We start from the raw sequence: 20,362 nt of genomic DNA, 5'->3' as shown, positions 1-20,362 counted from the left end.
GTCATTTGGCACTTGGAACACTGGGCCTTAGTCATTCAAGTAGCTGGTAGACTAGTGTTGGGGATAGACTTGGAGGCGGGGAGCATGGCTCTCCCTGAGAGGTTGGTGAGTGTCCTTGGGCTGGAGCCATGATCAGTGGAGCGTGCATGTTCATGCTCAAGGGCCCAAGTCAAACCTGGCTCTCTTCAGGCTCTCTGAGTCTTAATCTTTGGCTTAAAAAAGGAGGTGGCAATAAAAGTGATAATAATAATTCTGGATGCTGTGAAGATTTAACAAGAAAAAGTGTATGAAAGTGCTTCATACATGTACCTTATTTACAAGTATTTAAATATGTTCTTATTGTGATCCTTTGCCTTTTTTTTTCTGTCTTTTCAGTGTCAATCTCATAGATGTCATGCTATTAGTCTTTTTTTTTTTTAAGATTTTATTTATTGATTGGAGACGGAGAGAGCATGAGCAGAGGGCGAGGGACAAACAGACTCCCCGTTGAGTGGGGAGCTTGAGCGGAGCTCAACCGACATCATAACCTGAGCTAAAGTCAGACGCTTAACCATTGGAGCCGCCCAGGTGCCTCTGCTATTAGTCTTCTTAACATAATGTTTGTTTTCCTCTGAGTGCACCTTAAGTGTGGAACACAACTGATCAATATACTCCAGGATTTGACCAACCATGTAGAGTGGGCCAAAATATCAATTTCCCAGTTTTGGATACTACATGTAATAATGCATTTTAATACCAGAGCTATTTTGGCAGCCACTCCCAGTGTTGACTCAAATTGGGTTAAAAAAAAAAAAACACAACTAAAAATTCCTAAGTGTCTTTGATACATCCTGCTGTTAAACTAGATTTTTTCTATACTATAATTAGGCATTTCTTTTTAAAACTTGATTGTAATATTTTATAATTTATCCCCCACTTATTTCCATTAAACTTCATTTTATTCAACTTGGACTTCTTGAGTTGTGGTTCTGACTCTGTTCTTTAATATGTATATTATTATTCTTTTTCTAAAACAAACTCCTCTGGATCATTATGTTTTATTCACTTAGGGACAAGCATGGAAAGAAATGATTTATCTTGTTTTTGTCTTCTTTATTTTTTTTTTTTAAGATTTCATTTATTTATAAAAAAAAAAAGTTTTTATTTATTTATTTTACAGAGAGAGTGAGAGACAGAGTGTGAGCAGGTGGGTAGAGGCAGTGAGAGGGAGAAACAGACTCCCTGCCGAGTAGGGAACCTTATTCAGGGCTCTACATGGGCTTGATCCCAGCACTCTGGGATCATGACCTGAGCTGAAGGTAGACAACTGACTGAGCCATCCAGGTGGCCCATTGTTTTCTTTCTTTCCACCTCAGAGTCTTTCCTCCAGCTCTTCTCTCCTCCTTCAGATGTCTCCATAGCCAACCCCTTACTTACAGCTGCTATTTCACCTTCCCAACAAGGCTTTCCTGACCACCCTGCTTAATTCCGTAGCCCGCATCCTCTGCTGACGTTCCCCACCCCCATTTTGTTTCATAGCACTTAAAACCATCTAATACAATATATTTTATTTTATATTAATTATCATTACTGTCTATCCCCATGCTCCATGAATACTGGAATCTGCTTTGTTTACTGATGGATCCCAAGTTTCTAAGACAGTATCAAACACATTGTAGGCAATCAATAAATATTAATTGGATAAAATGAATATATTTCAGGCCAGTATCCATTGTGATAAATCAATTTAGAGGCTTCTTGAGCCATATTGATAGTGATAGTGCCCATGCCTCTTGGATTCCCACAATCCATGGATCATCAGTTTTTAGTTTTTGATATATTGATAATTTGCCCTTTTTCACAGATATTTTGGGGAGAAGCTGAGAAAGGCTGAATCAGGGAATGTTAGATGCCATTTTATACCAGATATGTCAGATAGTCTTTAAATGTGATAAATCTCCAACCAAGTCATTGATAAAAATATTGATTAGCAGAAGCCAAAGATAGAGCCCTGAAGTACAGCTTCTATGATCTTCCCCTAGTCATTAATCTTTACTCTTTTGTACAGCCACTTATCCAGTTGGTGTTCACCTGATAGAACCATCTTTCATCCTGCGTTTCTCTCTGTGAGTCACACAGATATGATGGTTAAAGTTGGTAAATACGAGATGCCAGACAAATAACAGTAACAATAAAGGCTATGGTATATGGGGTACTAACTGTCTGCTGGGCACCATGCTGGGTTTATTATGCACCATATTTTATTTAATGGATTTATTCCACTTATTTTCCTTTTTTTAAATGAGTGAGATCATAAAACTAGTAAGTGATGCAATGAGTATTTGACCCCAGACAGTCTGACTCCAGAGTCTAATCACTGACCCTATTACATTGGCTTCCCTGACATGCATATTCTATGTGAATGTCCCTCACTCAACAGCGTAATTATTCTGACATCAAATATCTTTTGGAAAGTCTACTATGTGCCAAGATGTGCACTAGGAAGGAGGGAGACAAATAGGAATATGATTTGAATTCCCTGCAGAAGCTAAAAAGAAATTTAGAATTACGGAGTACGCTGCACGAATCTTACATCTATCTGCTGCAGTTATTTTGTTTTTCCCTTTTTTTTGTTGTTGATAATTAGTGATGTCTTTCCCTTTATGCTAATTTGATACTTGGTTCCAAAAACCTTTTGGCAGCCAAGAGGCACAAAAATCCAGGGGATAAATACACTTCTCCTCAGAGGTTTCTAAAAAGCAGAAACTGGAGACACTTTCTTGATGGAGGCTGCTTATTTATGGTCCCACATAAATGCCAATCGCTTGAACCCTGAGAGGAGCAGAGCTGTGCTTGAACAGATACCCCGGACCTGCTGCCAACGTGCCGCTTTGATCTTCTGAGTCTTTTACTAAGTTCTCATGCGATCTCATCGCACTGCCCCTTAGCTGAAAGCAATTTTCATGTTTTATATTTAAGCCTTTTGAGGCACTGAGCCAGGTGGTGAATTAATTACATTTGGAGGTTGAGAAAAGATCCCAACTTTGTTGTTAAATTCAGCTAAAGTTAGAAACTTTTTTGAAGGCTGCATTAATACCATTTAGCTTTTATTTCATAAAAAATCTATTTCAAAGGCAGTGCATGGTTTAATGGCTGATTTTAAATGTTTTACATAAGGATTATTATAATCATAGGTAAAAAATATGAAGGTTTTTTTTTTAAATCAATCAGTGTCTTTTTGAGGCAGTGACAAATTTTAGTGGAGGTGATATGGCTCTGAGGTCTTCTTTTTGGAGGTAAAGGGGGAAAGTCTAGTTTGAGGTTATAGAATTTATACAGAGTGTTACTTCAAAACACTGAACAATCTGGAGAGCATACAGTGCCAATAGCATTTTTCTGAGAGGGCGGGGTGGGGGACTTACGAGAGCTCTGAACTTGAAGTCAGAATAGCAGTTCTAAATCTTCTTTCCAGCACTTATTTGAAATCTTATCTTGGCAAACTCCTTAACATCACTGATGATGAAGTCTCTTTACTTATACAATGGGAATAATGGTATTTTCTCATTATTGTTCTAGGATCCACTGAAATAAAGTTAATAAGTTGTCTGTAATGGAGTAGGTACTTAAATTGCTACAGGTATTTGAGCCTGCGACACTCAAAATACACTACAAATTACCATGGTTCTTGATACCCTGAACACTATTTTGCAGCTGGAAAGTAGGAGAGCATTACCCTCCTTCAGAAATGGAGAAACCCTATTTTAAATGACCTGAACCTCATCATTTGGAAAGAGGCAGAGAACCCTGTTTTCTGACAAATACCTTTCTTATGAGTTCCTGTTCAATAGCAAGCAATACAGTAGTAAAAGGAAAGGCCTCTTTTAAATCAAGTAGAATATATCTTCCTTGAGTGATTGAATGCAAACCTTGACTATGTAAGCATTTTCAAGAGAAGGTCATTGTCTATAGAATTAATTTTCATTCTTGGCTCAACAATGCCTACTGGCCGTCAGAGCTTGGTGAAAACCCCATCTGTTTAGTTAGGGACTGGCCTGATTGATGAGGGATTGACAGGAGTTGGAGGATAAATCCTGGCATCTAGGGATAAATTATTTAAGTGTCCTTTCATTCGGGGTAGAAACTAAGTCTCCTTCAAGACATATAATATAAAGTAGAAAGTGAAAACTTTCATCTGAATATAGTAAATAATGAAAGCCCTCATGTATCCTATACATAATAGATGCTCAATGAACTTTGTTAATTTTGTGATTTAAAATTTTTTTCTTTCTTGAAATTATTCAGATAGCTTTCATTTAATACATATAGGTTCAGTATACACTAAGTTTTATAACTTCACTTTCTTACTGTTCTGTGTTTTATTTACTCTATCTTCACATACATCAGCCAAGCCTGGTTTTGTATAGTTTTCATTCTAAAAATATATATAATATTTACATCAGATTTATATTTTTAAACTATTCACATTCCACTCTGTGAGATGCTAAAATAAACTATCCCCTATTATCCCCAAGCCCATCCTTCAAGAATTGCTGGAGGTGTTTTGAGTTTATCATTAGTTCATATATGAACACATTTCATATCTCACATTGCCAATGTAGTTAATATATCTTTTATGAATTACTGTTAGCAAGTGATTCCATGACAAAGAGTTATACTGAGAGCACAGTCTAACATGTAAGGCCATCTATGTTTTAAATGATAAATATTCCAAAATTTAAATATACTAAAAACCAATAATCATCTAAAAATACATAAAATTACTTGATTTTAAAGAAAGCCTACAATATACAAAATTAACAATCTGTTTCATTTCTTCTTAAAACCTGTGAGATAATTGCAGTAAACTATGTTGTATTTGATCATTTCAACATGTCAACATCATATACCAAAAAATAATAGATACAGTAAAATGTTATTTAACAAGCATTTATTTGGGATCAGTAAAAGTAAGGAATCCTGCAAAATATTGAAGAAAAAAGCAATGACAGAGGTCCTGCATTAACAGTGGCTGTTAGTCCAATGGGAAAGATCAGACACGAAGGGAAATAATCTAAATATGAGGTAAAAAGTGGTAAGTTTACAACAAAGTGTTACTGGAGCTCAAGGAAAGAAGGATTTCTTTTTTTCCTTATGGAAGGAAGGAGAGAGGGGGGAGATTAAAGACTCAATGGAGGTTTTGTCTTCTGTGGTGGCCCACCAAAAAAGAAACAGAGTAGGAAATGTTAGTCATGAGCCTCTCCACCCATTGTGTACTCACCCATCTATCAGTCACCACTAAGCTTACTTCTTTTCCTTAGAGGCCAAACTTCGTCATATTCCCCAAAACCTGCCACACACTGCCATGCCCTTGTATTTTGGTACAGGATTATTTCTTTTCTTGGAATACCTTTTCTCCCCATTATTCTTTTTTTTTTTTTTTTAATTTTTTTAAAGATTTTATTTATTTGTCAGAGTGAGCACAGGCAGACAGAGTGGCAGGCAGAGGCAGATGGAGAAGCAGGCTCCCGCTGAGCAAGGAGCCCGATGTGGGACTCGATCCCAGGATGCTGGGATCATGACCTGAGCCGAAGGCAGCTGCTCAACCAACTGAGCCACCCAGGCGTCCCTCTCCCCATTATTCTTTGCAAACTCTCACTCTTCCTTCAAGACCATCTAGAACTCTGCCTCCTCCTTCTCCAGTCTCTCAAACCTTGTCACTACTTCCTCCGTTCCTTTACAAATTTTGTACACTCTCTATTATAAAACTTAATCTGTTTTGGCATCAGTTTCTTCATCTCTGTTGGGAGCTTCAAGAAACATGACTTATTTTATGTAACTATTTCTTATCACAATGTTTGGCACTGAGAAAATAATACATGTTATTTGAATAGATGAATGGGAGAATGTGTAAAACGTGTTGAGTGTGTTATATTATTTTGGTGCTAATTTACATGTCCTGATGAAAAATGATGTTGAGCATCCTTACATGTGCCTACTGGCCATTTACATATTTATTTTTGTAAAGTGTCTATTTAAATTTTGCCAGTTAAAAATTTTTGTTGACTTGGGTTGTATGAGTTTTCTATACTTTCTGGTTTCTTGGGATTTTGACTTAGTTATGGTGATTAATCAGATTGCAACCATGGTCACTTCCTTACTTCCCAGAGGTGGTAGATTGTGAAATAAATATGTCCCAAAATTTCTCCTTTCCTAGGGAGTGATATTGCCATTCATCCAATCAAGAAAGAGATAGAGTCTACTTCTTCATCTTGAATTTTAGTGGGCCTGGTGACTTACTTACTTTCTCTCTTTCTTTTTAAAGATTTTATTTACTTATTTGACAGAGAGAGTGAGAGAGCACAGGGGTAGCAGCAGAGAGAGAGGGAAAAGCAGGCTGGCTCCTGCTGAGCGGGGAGCCTGGTGTGGGGTTCGATCTGGGATCATGACCTAAGCCAAAGAAAGATCCTTAACCGACTGAGCCACCCAGGCGGCCCAATCTGGTGATTTTCTACATTCCAAGAGAATGTAGCAAAAGTGACATTGGAATGACTGCCGAGCCAGGGCATCAAGAAGGCTCACTTCCACCAATTTCACCCTTTTGAATCCAGCTGCTGTGTGGAAAAGTCAAATCTTTGATGTAGTCCAGTTCTATCTCCTAGAGGATGGAGAGAGAAGTTTAGCTCTCCTAGCTGAGACTGCCAGAAGACATTCCCAGTCAACCTACAGAATCGTAACAAATTCCCAAGTAGTGGTTTGGAAGCCACTGAGTTTTTAGGTGCTTTATCACAAATCCATGGGTAATGGATACACTGGGATTAAAATACACTCAAGAAGTTTCATTTATTGGGGTGGGTTTGGGCAAAATTAATGCTAAAGCATTTGTTAATGTAAAAAAAAAACCAGATTGAATGGAAACTGAAACCTGTCTTATGACCAATGTTATTTGACTTATCCACCCTATAGAGTATACTGGGAGAGGAAGAACTTACAATTTCATGATTTTAGGTAGTGTACAGACAATTTTAAGGTGCTATATTCTTCTTTTTCTTTTTTTTTAAGATTTTATTTGAGAGAGAGAGAGAGAACAAACAGGGGGAGGGGCAAAGGGTGAGAGAGAGGGACAAGCTGACTCCCCACTGAGCCTGGAGCCTGGGGCTTGGAGCCTGGAGCCTGACACAGGGCTCCATCCCAGGACCCCGAGATTGTGTCCTGAGTTGAAGTCAGATGCTTAACCAACTGAGCCACCCAGGTGCCTTCGAAGGTGCTATATTCTAATCTCAGAGTAGCATTTGGGATGTTCTTTTGTGAAAAAAAGTGAATAAATTAAAAATTTGTACCACATATATAGTGGTACAAAGAATATAGTATTCTTAGAAGCAGTCCTAAATATTATCAAAACACAAAAATATTCATATAGATGCCAAATAAAATAAATTTTTCAAAGCCTCAAATGTTCTGACAAGTGATAATTCTCCTTTACACAATCTACAAAATTTATTAAGTGGATTTGCACACAGTACAAGTAAGTATGCTACCCTTGGGAGATAGAAATTTTGATAGAGTAAATTGTAAGTAGAACCTCAAACATTTGATTGGATGAGCTATTATTTTTCCATGGGCCCTTCCTCTACTTGCTAACTCTATCATATTTAAATCTTACACATTTAAAAAATAGAAAATAGAGAAATGTTACTAAAAACATTTTTGAGTAAAGATGCAGAACTTTAAACATATATTCAAAGCATTTATCTAGGAAAATAGCCCCCCCCCCGTGAATTACTGGTTACATCACAGAGGTATTCCAAATATTATCTGTGGAAATTCATTTAGTACGAAATTATGTTTCCCACCTACTAGACAATTAGAACCTAGTGCATGCATGGAGGAGGCTGGGAGGAAATTATCTATCAAGAATATCTCAAGGCAGTTGGCAAATATCCAGATTTTGGAGGAACCTAGTTAGTGCCCTGTTCTAACTATTGCAAAAGTAATTTTCTTTCTGAAATGGAAAATTAATGTAATGTTCCTGAAGGGAAACATTTAATAATAATCAAATCAAGGCATAAGGCACCTGATTCCCTTCTGTGACCTTAGTCCTAATGTATTAGTAACCCTGAGGCTCTGCTCTTAACTAGATTGTGGTTCAGAGACTAAATCACTCAACTGTGAAGTTCTGATATTCTCCTTGCCCTTATTTCATATGATAATCAGTGTTGAGCTGATGGATATTGCTAAAAAGCACAATAAACGTTTCCCCATTTTTTTTTTTAACCAAAACTATGGTCCAATAACGTTACTCCATACTAAAAGAAAGAAAACACTTTAATGAGTTATGTTAAGATCATATTCTGGCTAATAAACTTTAATATATTTAAATCATCACAATTAATTAAATACCAAAACAGAGATAGAGAATATAGTTTGACATTTCATAAGAATGTTGTTTTGCAATAAAATACTACACCAATAGTAAAGGGAACAAATATAATTATAAATAAGTATATTAGATATTCAGAAAATTCGGTCACATTATTTTAAAATCACTACTAGAAATGGCACTTAATAGAACTGAATAAAACAAATAGCCCTTAATGGAAAAGTTGACATGTTTCAACTGAAGATATCTTAACAGCTAATTTTATCCTTAATTTGTTACTTTTTGAGTTCCAGTTCTATGGAATATGGAAATCACCTGTTCCAACTTTCTACCTATGAAGGAATCTCTTCCACAGCATTAAAAAGAAATTTTATTTATTTATTTGAGAAAGAGAAAAAGAGAGAGCACACGGCAGGGAGAGGAGCCGACGGTGAGAGACAAGCAGACTCCCATTGAGGGGGGAGCTCTATGTGGAGCTTGATTAGTGGACCCTGAGATCATGACCTGAGCTAAAGTCAAATGCCCAACAGAATGAGCCACCCAGCCTCCCTTACAGCATTCTTGTCAGAGTACTCATGTAATCTGAAATACGTTCACAGGCAAGAGAACTCAAGGGTCCACTTCTTTATATTACCGGATCCTTAACTGTTTGACAATTTAAATTTGCACCAGATTTTCCTACCAGAAGTCCTGGTTGTTCCTAACAGAGCAGATTCCTCTTACACAGCATAGCCCTTCAAATACTTGTCAGCAACTATATGGCACGAGCAGATTTGTCTTTTAGAGAGATCACTTTGGTTGCAAGGTGGAGTAAACTGAAAGGAATAAGCTGAAAGAAATTTAAAAAGAAACTAGACTGACAAATTATAAGAAAGGGGGAAAAAAAGAACAAGTTCTGGCTTCACATTCACAGGATGTCCAGTACACTATTGGGAATTTTATTTATGGTTGAGATGATAATGAAATTGGCCAACAATTTTGGAAATGATTTTAAAATTATATTCCCACTACACACAAACACACTAAAATGAACTAGAGACTAATTAAAGATTAAAAAAAAATGAAACCATTAACATACTAGAAAAATTCTAGGACAATTAAAAAAAAATTCCTGGAATGGAAAAGCCTATCTTAGCATTATATCAAAACCAAAAATATATATAAGAAAAGGGTTTTAATCTAATCATTTAGCAAATGTGAATCTTAGACTTCAAATTTGAATATATAGTCAACAAGACATTATTTCCTTTAATTTCAACCTTCTCGCAGGTTATCAGAAAGTTCCAACCTTACTACAACTGAGGCCTTCTTCTATTCCTCAAGGTTGCATCAAAATCAGAGAAGCTTACGTGGTAGGTAGAAAATTAGGTGGGTTGGAGGGGGATGATGGGATGCAAATGTCAAACATGCTTTTATTTTCCATGGAATGTCTCATGATGCCATTATCAATATTCAAGTCTATGTTTTGTCCTTGAAGTTGGGTAGCTCTCTCTGGCTTCTGTCTCATACAGGGATTTAGGGAACTAGCTGCCTCTGCCTGGATGCACATTCAACATTCTCTGGAATCCTGCCACTTCCCCAGCACAAAAACTGAGGCAGCTCTGAAACCAGATGTCTTGTCTCCAAAAATCTCTTTGTAGTGGTGGAGAAACCCCCACTCTTCCTCTTGTGTTTCTACTCTGCTTCTTCTCTCCTACCTGACCTCCCTCTTTTTCTGCTATAACAGGCTTTGACAGTGCATTTCAAATCACTTGAATTATTAATAGTTGCAAAAAAGTTAATATTTCCTTAGGGACAAGGAAGAATTGGTCTTAAATTCTCTTAGGAAAAAAAAATTTGAAGAAATGGAGGAAAAGTAGAAGATTGGTTTTCCATTTCAAACAGTTTTTGCATTCAAATCATACCTACAAAAAATTTTCAAACTTCTGTATAGGAAAAAATCATGTGAAAAAAGCCTTGGAAAAAAGCCTGGAGAAATTATTACAATGTATATGATAAACAGAGTTTTTACAAATCAAAATGCAAAAGACAGTATTCCATAAAAAGCTGGAGAAGAACACAAACAAGCAATCTAGAGGAAAAAATATAAATTATCATATTTTATATTTATGAAAGATTTCTTATCATATTTTATATTTATGAAAGATTTCTTACCCTTACTAGAAATTTTAGAAATGCAAACTAAAGTAACAGCCATCATTTCATACCAACCATATTGGCTTTTTAAAAAAAATGTCAGTCACAATATTCAAGGCAAGGACTATGGTGAGACAAGTTACTTGCCTCAGGAACAAAAAATTCAGTAATCAGAATAAATAAATTTTGATGGAAATTAATGAAAAAAATCTATGATGAACAAAATGTCAAAGTTTTAAATAAAGGCAGGATTCAGCCCTGCATTTTATCTGACCTTAATCCTGGCCCTGCCAATAATGGTAAATATCAGGAGAAATCACACTCATCCCTACTACAAAAGGCCTACAGATTGGTGGGCAATTTGGCAATATATATTCACAATTGAAATATGCATAGCCCTTGACATAAAAATTCTACTTTTGGGAATTTTTTATAATGAAGCAATATGATAAATAAAGGTATCTGTACATAAATGCTCACTTAAACATTGTTTAAAGGAGCAAAACATAGAAAAGTGATAATTATCCAGATAAGTTATGCCATATCTCCTCACTTTGTCTTACTACTGACAATTGAAAATGACGTGGGTACATATACTTTTACTTAGAAACTTGAGGCATGCTATAGAAGTAACTGGAAAAAAGGAGCTTTCGTTCTTTGTAGACAAATAGTAAAAAAAATAAGTTTAGGTTTATACACACACACACACACACACACACACACACACACACACACACACTACTCATCCATTTATCTATTTATCTACGTATGAAGGAAAATTTAGAAAGATAAACCTGAAGTGTTCACAGTGGTTTTCTCTGAGAGGGCAGAATAGAATTCTGGGTCTATTTTTTTCTTAACATCCTGACTGATGAATGTTTTTCCCTGATTCCTAAAGTTGTTTCTACCAAGTTGGAGGAAGAGTGAGAACTGAGCCAAGAGAGTTTGCATCAAGGGAATAATTATAATATCCAAATTCCCATATCAGGAGAAAAAAGTCTAAAAGCTGTTCAGCTCACTTATTGCCTCTCTTAGAAGATGGCATCTGAAAAAAAATCTACTAAGGAACTGTAGCCCTTTTAGTCCCCAGGACTTTTCCATAAGTCTTCTTCCTTCCTTTTCTTTTGAACAAATGCATTTTCTAGTTCTGGATTTCACTTTGATTTTCCCTGGAATGCTGCAAAAATGCCACCCCAATTCTAAAGAAAGGGGGATTTCTTATGATTAAGGTGTCCCATGCTTATAGCTAAGGATTCTCCCATGCCAGTTCTTCAACCACAGTGGAGCACAGGAAAGGAAAATAAGCCAGCACCATGCATTAGAGCATAGTGTCATGGGAGCTGGAGGAGAAAGTTTCAACAAATTGCTGAGCAAGGCCACATTCTGCAAAAATGTAAAGACGTGCAGACTAAGTCTTGATTGTTGGATTATGGAACTGAAGATCATTGGTCACTTTCAAGGGTACATATAAAAGTAAAATGTCAGGAGTCATCATGAAAGGATGTAAGAACAAGGACAATGGGGTAAGAATATGCTAAGAAGCTTTGGAAAGCATAATTTAAGTGAGAAGTGGTGGGAAGAGATGGACTTGCTTGACAAGATAGAGAAAAAAAAACTATCAACATTTAAAAAGACAAGAGGGAGGAAGATGTATTATAATGATGAATTACAGTGGAGGTACAAAATTAAATGAAAATAGTCTGGGGGATGTAGGACCTACTAGGATCTGAAACAAAATGTAAATGTGTGCACCAAACCCCTGGGATCTTTCTAGTAGCTAGATCTTGATTCTTAGTTCCAGCATGGGCCCTGAAATTCTACATTTTGAGTGAGCTCTGAGGTGATGCTAGTGCTTTATCTCCTCAGACTACACTTAGAGAAGCATAAAGTCCAGACCCAGTGCTAAGCCTTGAAAGGAAAGACACCTCTTTCTCTGGGATGCCATCAAGGAAAGGGACATGCTAGTAGAGAAATCAAATCTGAGATGGCAAGAGATGAGGGAGTTTGTACTAAATGACTTTAAGCTCCTTCATAAAGAACTCGTGAGCTCATTTGTTGGGAATGAGTGTGGAGAAATGAGGGCTTGGAAATGGTGGGGAAGTTTTGGAAGAACTGTTGTAAGACGCTTATTAGGAGATCCGGAAGAGATGAACTGTGTTTTCGGTGAGGTGCATTAATAACATAATTAAACCATGGAATGAAGTGTGGGCTTTAGGTAAAGGAAGTAAAGATGACTTTCCCCAATTAAAATTAATGAGATAAATTTCACCTGTGGTGGCCACAGTGCGCTTGCTAATAACTGCCTTAAAAGGCTCAGGAATGCAGTTCACCCCATCACCTACACGTTTGAAGCAGCCTACCCAACCCAGCTGTTTCGATCTTTCCTGCTTACCTAATATTCAGCAATGAATAATATAAAAAATACAGCCTCTAGCTGTAATCAGGCTGCCAAGAAACAAGCAACCAAAACCATGTGGAAAAATGAGAGTCTCCAGAATCTTTAATATAGGGGCAAAGAGCAGTTTTAAATTTATCCAAGTTAATTTTTCCATAAGCAATTGTTCTTGTTGGCATTTACAGAGCATGTGAGCCCGACAATAATCCTTCAGGAGCAAATGGCCTAGGAATCCCTAATGACCTGAAGGTCTCCTCGTGCTGGCTTGGCTCCGGGGTGCCTCATTTCAAAAACCACTTTCCCTGTCCTTGTTGCTCGCACAGCCCTCCATTGCTCTACACCCAGGACACATTCTCAGATGCGGCCTTGGAGTTTGGTTCCAAGTGTGAAATGAACATTGTGAGAAATGAACCTCCCTTATGTGTTATTTGTTCATTAAAGATGGAACAAAAAAGGAGAAAATAAATCGCAAGGAGTCCCTTAGCTGCCTTCTGTAGTCACAACATTCTGAGTTGGCTCTTGAAACATGGAAAGGTGAATGTGGAAGAGCTGAAAATGGACCAGCTTGCCAGTGTTTGGAAGCAGAATCACAGCCTCCTGGTCTCCCCTGCCCTATTCTAGCTGTAGTGCAGCTCCCAGTCCCGATGATTTTACACTGGGATCAGTCCCTCATTATTAGTAATTTTCCGCACTATGAAGTTCCCTGCTTTTCTCATCTTCTGATTATTTCTACCAGACTCATTCCCAAAACTCATCTGCCATATTCCTCGCCAGGTCCTCTGAAGTCATTTTCCTCTTCACTAAGTTATCCTAGTGATTCCCCTCAGATTACCAATCATCTCTCTGTTTTATAGTTATTTACATATCTTATCACCTATATTAAACTATTAGCTTCTCAAGAACAGAATTCATAGCTTACTTTGTTTCATATCCCCCTCTGCATCTAATTTTATTGTTGAAGGTTTTATCTGTAAGATTATTTATAAAGGAGTAATCCAGTTAGAGATTGACATGAAGCTAAAATAAATGTTAATTATGAAAACATGTTTCTATTTCAGTTCTGGAATTCTGTAAGCACACTCAAGGATACTATCTCAGTTTTCCCTATATCCTTCTATATTTTAACTTCTAATTGCATGTAAAGTATGTGATATGCATTCCAAAAGACATTTGCAAGGGAGCTAATCAGACCTACCTAATATACTTTTGATGAGTTAGATTCTGTCTCATAAACCCAAATGAAAAGTATTAAACATTATAGCACCAATTTCCCCCACATCCTCAAATTACGGAGTGCAGAGATGAAGGAAAATGTTATAAATTTAAGGACAATAAGAACATCCAGAAAAAAAAAAATCATCCAGGTTTTTACAATCTTTTTGGATTTAGTAAAAACATTCAGTGCATTTCGATAAACATAGTGAATACCATTTTGAATTTTATATGCAGGCATGCTTCATTTTATCATGCTCTGCTTTATTGTGCATCACAGATATTGCGTTCTTTACAAATTGAAGGTCTGTAGCAACCCTGTATCAGTGTCATTTTTCCAACAGCATTTGCTCACTTCATGTCTCTGTCACATTTTTAAAAAAAGATTATTTATTCATTTATTTGACAGATAGAGGTCACAAGTAGGCAGAGAGGCAGGCAGAGAGAGAGGAGGAAGCAGGCTCCCTGCTGAGCAGAGAGCCCAATGCGGGGCTTGATCCCAGGACCCTGGGGATCATGACCTGAGCTGAGAGCAGAAGCTTTAACCCACTGAGCCACCCAGGCACCCCATCTGTGTCACATTTTGATAATTCTCACAGTATTTAAAAATTTTCATTATTATTGTATTTGTTATGGTGACCTGCATTCAGTGATCTTTGATGTTACCATTATAATTGTTTTGGGGCATCATGAACTGCATTCACATAAGACAGTGAACTTAACGGGTAAATGTGTGTTCTGGCTCTTCCCCCACCTCTCTCCCTCTCCTCAGGCCTCCCAATTCCCTGAGACACAACAATATTGAAATTAGGTCAATTAAGAACCTACAAGGGCCTCAAAGTGTTCAAGTGAAAGGAAGAGTCATAAATATCTCACTGTAAGTAAAAAGCTAGAAATGACTAAGCTTACTGATAAAGTCATGTCAAAAGCCAAGACCCGCTGAAAGCTAGGCCTCTTGAACCAGCTGGCAAAGTTGTGAATGGAAAGGAAAGGTTCTTGAAGAAAACTGAAAGTGCTCCTCTGGTGAACATATGAAAGATAAGAAAGTGAAACAGCTTTATTGTTGATACGGAGAAAGTTTTAGAGGTCTGGTTGGAAGATCAAACCAGCCAAAATATTCTCCTAAACCAAAGCCTAACCCAGAGTAAGACCCTCACTCTCTTCAATTCTCTGAGGGCTGAGAGAGGTCAGGAAGCTGCAGAAGAGAAGTTGGAAGCTAGCAGAGGTTGGTTCCTGAGGTTTAAGGAAAGAAGCCATCTCTGTAACATAAAAGTACAAGGCAAAGCAGCAAGTGCTGGTGCAGAAGCTACAGCAAGTTCTCCAGATCCAGTTAAGATCATCAGTGAAGGCGGCACACTAAACAGATGTTCAATGTAGACGAAACAGCCTTCTATTGGAAAGGTGCCATCTAGGATTCTCAAAACTAGAGAGGAAAAGTTAATGCCTGATTTTAAAACTTCGAAGGACAGGCTGACTCTCTTGTTAGGGGCTAAGGCAACTTGTGACTTCAAGTTGAATCCAATGCTCACTGACCTTTCCAAAAATCCTAGGACCCATAGGAATTATGCTAAATCTACTCTGCCTGTGCTCCATAAATGGAACAGCAACATCTGAATGTCAACACTTCTGTTTATAACATGGTTTACTGAATATTTCAAGCACACTGTTGAGACCTACTGCTCAGAAAGAAAGATAAAGATTCCTCTCAAAATATTACTGCTCATTGACAATGTATGCATTCACTCAAGAGCTCTGATGGAGATATACTTTAACACATGCCTGCTTACACAACATTCATTCTCTAGCCCGTAGATCAAGGAGTAATTTCAAATTTCAAGTCTTATTATTTAAGAAATATATATATATATGTACCTATAGCTGCCATTAATAGTGATTCCTCAGGGGCGCCTGGGTGGCTCAGTGGATTAAGCCGCTGCCTTCGGCTCAGGTCATGATCTCAGGGTCCTGGGATCGAGTCCCTCATCGGGCTCTCTGCTCAGTAGGGTGCCTGCTTCCCTCTCTCTCTCTCTCTCTGCCTGCCTCTCCATCTACTTGTGATCTCTCTCTGTCAAATAAATAAATAAAATCTTTAAAAAAAATAGTGATTCCTCAAATGAATCTGGGCAAAGTAAATTGAAAACCATCTGGAAAGGATTCCTCATTCTATATGTCATTAAGAGCATTCATAATTTTCAAGAAGAGGGAAGAGGTGACAATATCAACATTAATAAGTGTTTGAAAGACATTGACTCCATCCAATCCTCATGGTTGACTTTGAGGGGTTTGAGACCTCAATGGAGGAAGTAACTGCCGATGTGCTGGAAATAGTAAGAGAACTAGAATTAGAAGTGGAGCTTGAAGATGGGACTGAAATGCTGTAATCTCATGATAAAACTTGAATGGATGGGGAGTTGCTCCTTATGGATGAGCAAAGAAAGTTGTTTCTTGAGACGGAATCTACTCCTAGTGAAGATGTTGATATGACAACAAAGGATTTAGAATATTACATAAATTATTTGATGAAGCAGTGGCAAAGTTTGAGAGGACTGACTCCAATTTTGAAAGAAGTTCTGTGGGCAAAATGGTATTAAACAGCATTGTATGCAGCCATCAACAGCAAGGCAAGATTTCCCACCAGCAAAAAGATGGCGACTCGCTGGAAACTCAGACGGTGATTCGCACTTTTAAGCAATAAAGTATTTTTAAATTAAGGTATGTAGATGTTTTTTAGACATACTGGTATTGTACAGTTAATAGAGTTAACATAACTTTTATATGGACCAGGAAATGAAAAAAGTTCATTAGATTTGCTTTATTGCAATATTTGCTTTAATGCCATGATCTGGAGCCGAACCAGCAGTGTCTCTGAGGTATGTCTGTATATTATATAGAAAATAATTTTTAAAAATGTAGAATTGACAGGACAGTTTGGGGTGAGAGCAGTAATAAGCTCATTTGCCAGAAAGTTCTAGAATAATTAATATAGTCTATTACCAGCAACTTTCCAATATAACAGACTCAATAAAATTTTCAAAATGATCTAAAGCCTTTTATTTCATATGTTAGTATCACCTTACCACTCTACTGTATCAATAGTGGTGTGTCATTCTTTCATCACAGCTGAAAACATTGGTAATTAATCTCAAAAATTTCTGCTCTACTTTTTATAAATCAGTTCTAGTTTCTTGCCAATAAGCATAAGGTTTTCTTCAATGTATTAAAATACTACTGCTTTATAATAAGTAACATTTGAATTAAATTCAAACACAGTATAGCCCCATTCCTAAAGACATGCAAGTTTAAAAGTATACAGTTGGCTAGATATTTTCCCAATAGAACATACTAAATAAGTTTCACAGCATGCAATTTTTAATATATGGCATGTTGCTCCTAAAATGTTTTGAAAATCACTTCTCTGACAGGGGTAAAATGTGTCTTCAATAATTATCTGTTATATGCCCGAAATTAGGGAATTTGTCTTGTACTATATGAATGGAATCAGGGTGGACTTATTTATGATAGTTAAAATTGGAACTTGTAATTAAAAAATATGTTGTGTCCTCAACCAGAAAAATCAAAGACCATTTGCTGATTTGGGATTCTTTTGTGGACATATTATATACTGCATAAAATTTCTAACCTCAAAGTGTGGTGTGTTCATTGGTCTGTTGAAAAGTATTATAAACACCAGAGAGGGGAAAGAAAACCCACCCAAATTATTTTAAATGCTATAGTTATTACTTTTCTCCATTGTTTCACATCTTTTGGTCTAAATTAACTTGGTATGATTAGGAGAGTTAGTCTAAGACTGTGATAACAAAAAAAAAAAAAGGATTTTTGTGAGCCAGATCTGACTGAAATATTTTAATTATTACTGTATAAAGTCAGCATGTGAGTTTTTAAAAGTAATCTGGAATAACAATCTTAAGTACTTTTGCAGAGAGCATTAGGGGAGTAGAATTTGTCTTTTTCAAATTATTTTCTGATATATAGTCATCATGGAGACCTTGAGCTGTGCACACAGTAACATTATCTTTTTGCTGTTAGTGTTACATCAACATGCCTCTATCTGTGTAGGTGAATCTTATGCTTGGGGACATTAAGAAAATTATCAATTAAGATCATTGTCTTGAAACAATAGGCAAACTGCTAATCTTCTGTAGCAACTGTAAATACTATCTTAAGTTGCCTTGATAGGATCTGATTTTTTATTTCTCATCCATGACCATCCCAGGAAAGAGATTTCAAAATAAGAATCTTTCTATTTTTGTTCACAGAGTCTGTACAGGCATTTGCTCCCACAGATGTTCCATATTTACACACAGGAAAGAATTTTCAAGCCCACCTCTGCTGATTAAAAAATGATGATGAGGGGCGCCTGAGTGGCTCAGTGGGTTAAAGCCTCTGCCTTCCGCTTAGGTCATGATCCCAGGGTCCTGGGATAGAGCCCCGCATCGAGCCCCACATCGGGCTCTCTCTGCTCAGTGGGGAGCCTGCTTCCTCCTCTCTCTCTGCCTGCCTCTCTGCCTACTTGTGATCTCTGTCAAATAAATAAATAAAATCTTAAAAAAAATAAAAAATGATGACGATACTAAAGAGCACTCTTCTGTTCCCTGTGGAAGTCTTATTAAATGGCTCTAGATACCCATCCTTGTGAGCACTGGGAATATCTGGCCTACAATTTTCTTTTGGTGGGCCTCCTCAAACCTTCCTCCACCCTCCAGTCCTGCAGGACAAAGCTGTTCTGCTTGGTGCCAGAAATTTGCTAATTATTAGAAGACATTTCCTGGCTAATCATTAAAGAAGGTTTGTTAATGATGGTCTTAAAGAGGCTTAAAGCATCAATTAAAAGGTAAATAAAATTATTTTACTAACAGCTTATGTATCCAAAAATGATTGCTCTTTGTGAAATGGTAATGTTCAGGCATGACAAAATGATTTCTAGCGGCACAGTTACTTTATTGTTTAGTACTTAGGGGAGGAAAAAAAGTTAATTGAAATGTGAAAAATGTGTAGTAAGGAATTACAGTAATTTACCAAATATTGTTGACTCCAGTCACTTTTACAACTCGAATCTGCTGAAACACCTAGCAATTATTTATACATAGTAAAAAATTGTAGTGTTAGCTAATCAATAAAACATTCACCTCTTCTAGAAGCATTTTTAAAACTCCCAAGCAAAAAATAAAAAGACTGTGAATACAATTGCACTGAATTTTATTTCTACTGAATATACAAATCCCATCAAGCATTTAGTTTTAAACTTTTATAGACTCTAACACTGTCATGAGAATCAACATAAATAAAATCAGTAATTTTTCTACATAGGAGTCCCTGCAGAGGGAAGAACGTTTCTCCCTGCTTGAAAGTATTTGCATGTCCTAAATAAATGGTTCAGACTCTGCTTGGTTCATTAACACGTTTACCAACTGAGCCGTAACTAATTGTTCAGTGAATTTAAACCATACCCTATAAACAGTAATGTATAAGAGCACCTACATAGTAATTTAAATGCATCTGTTTCTGTAAAATAAATTTTAAATGATTTGGTTTATATTAAATATTCTGGCTCACCTGATTCAGCATCTCCCCATTATCATGTTTCTATTCACTGTCACTTTCATTACCAATCTTTCTCTTGTATATTATTTAAAAAAAAACAGATCTTATTCTACATTATATGACCACTACATTATATGATCATGTTATAGACATGAGTGACCATGTTTCAATTGACAAAGGGAAAAATTCTCTTAGATTTTCAAACAGGATAACTGTATTCTGTTAGAATAAAAAATGGCATGTTAAAATAAATCTGTAGAATAGTTGAATGAGGCTTTGAACAAATTCAGGAAAGAAAAGTTATTATTTAAGGGATTTTTTTTCTATTGGTAACTTTTAAATAATTTTTATTGTTATTTTTGACATTGTCTCAGTAGGAGAACGCCATTAGCCACATTTTACAAAGGAATGAAGGCTGTGGGTGTTTATGTGTTTTATCAGGAGTGAGCTAGTAATTCATCATTGTAGCCATCAAACCACTCTCATTAAAATTCTTCTCTTGCTGTCCCTCTTCTTCACTGTCCCATTCCTTATCCATGGTTACAAATGAGAATATAAGGATATGCCCAGACTGCTTATTCTACCATTCCTTTCCTCCACATCTTCTTAGAACATTCTGCATATTCTCAAATATTGCTGAAATATTTCTAACTCTTATCACTCCCTATTTCAGTCCTACCAGAAATTTTCCAACTCCTCCG

The sequence above is a fragment of the Enhydra lutris genome, unplaced genomic scaffold, assembly GCF_002288905.1.
Source record: "Enhydra lutris kenyoni isolate GAN:26980312 unplaced genomic scaffold, ASM228890v2 scaffoldscaffold1, whole genome shotgun sequence".
In the NCBI taxonomy this organism is placed as follows: domain Eukaryota; kingdom Metazoa; phylum Chordata; class Mammalia; order Carnivora; family Mustelidae; genus Enhydra; species Enhydra lutris.
The sequence above is the reverse complement of the archived record's forward strand: the minus strand, read 5'-3'. Positions refer to the sequence as shown.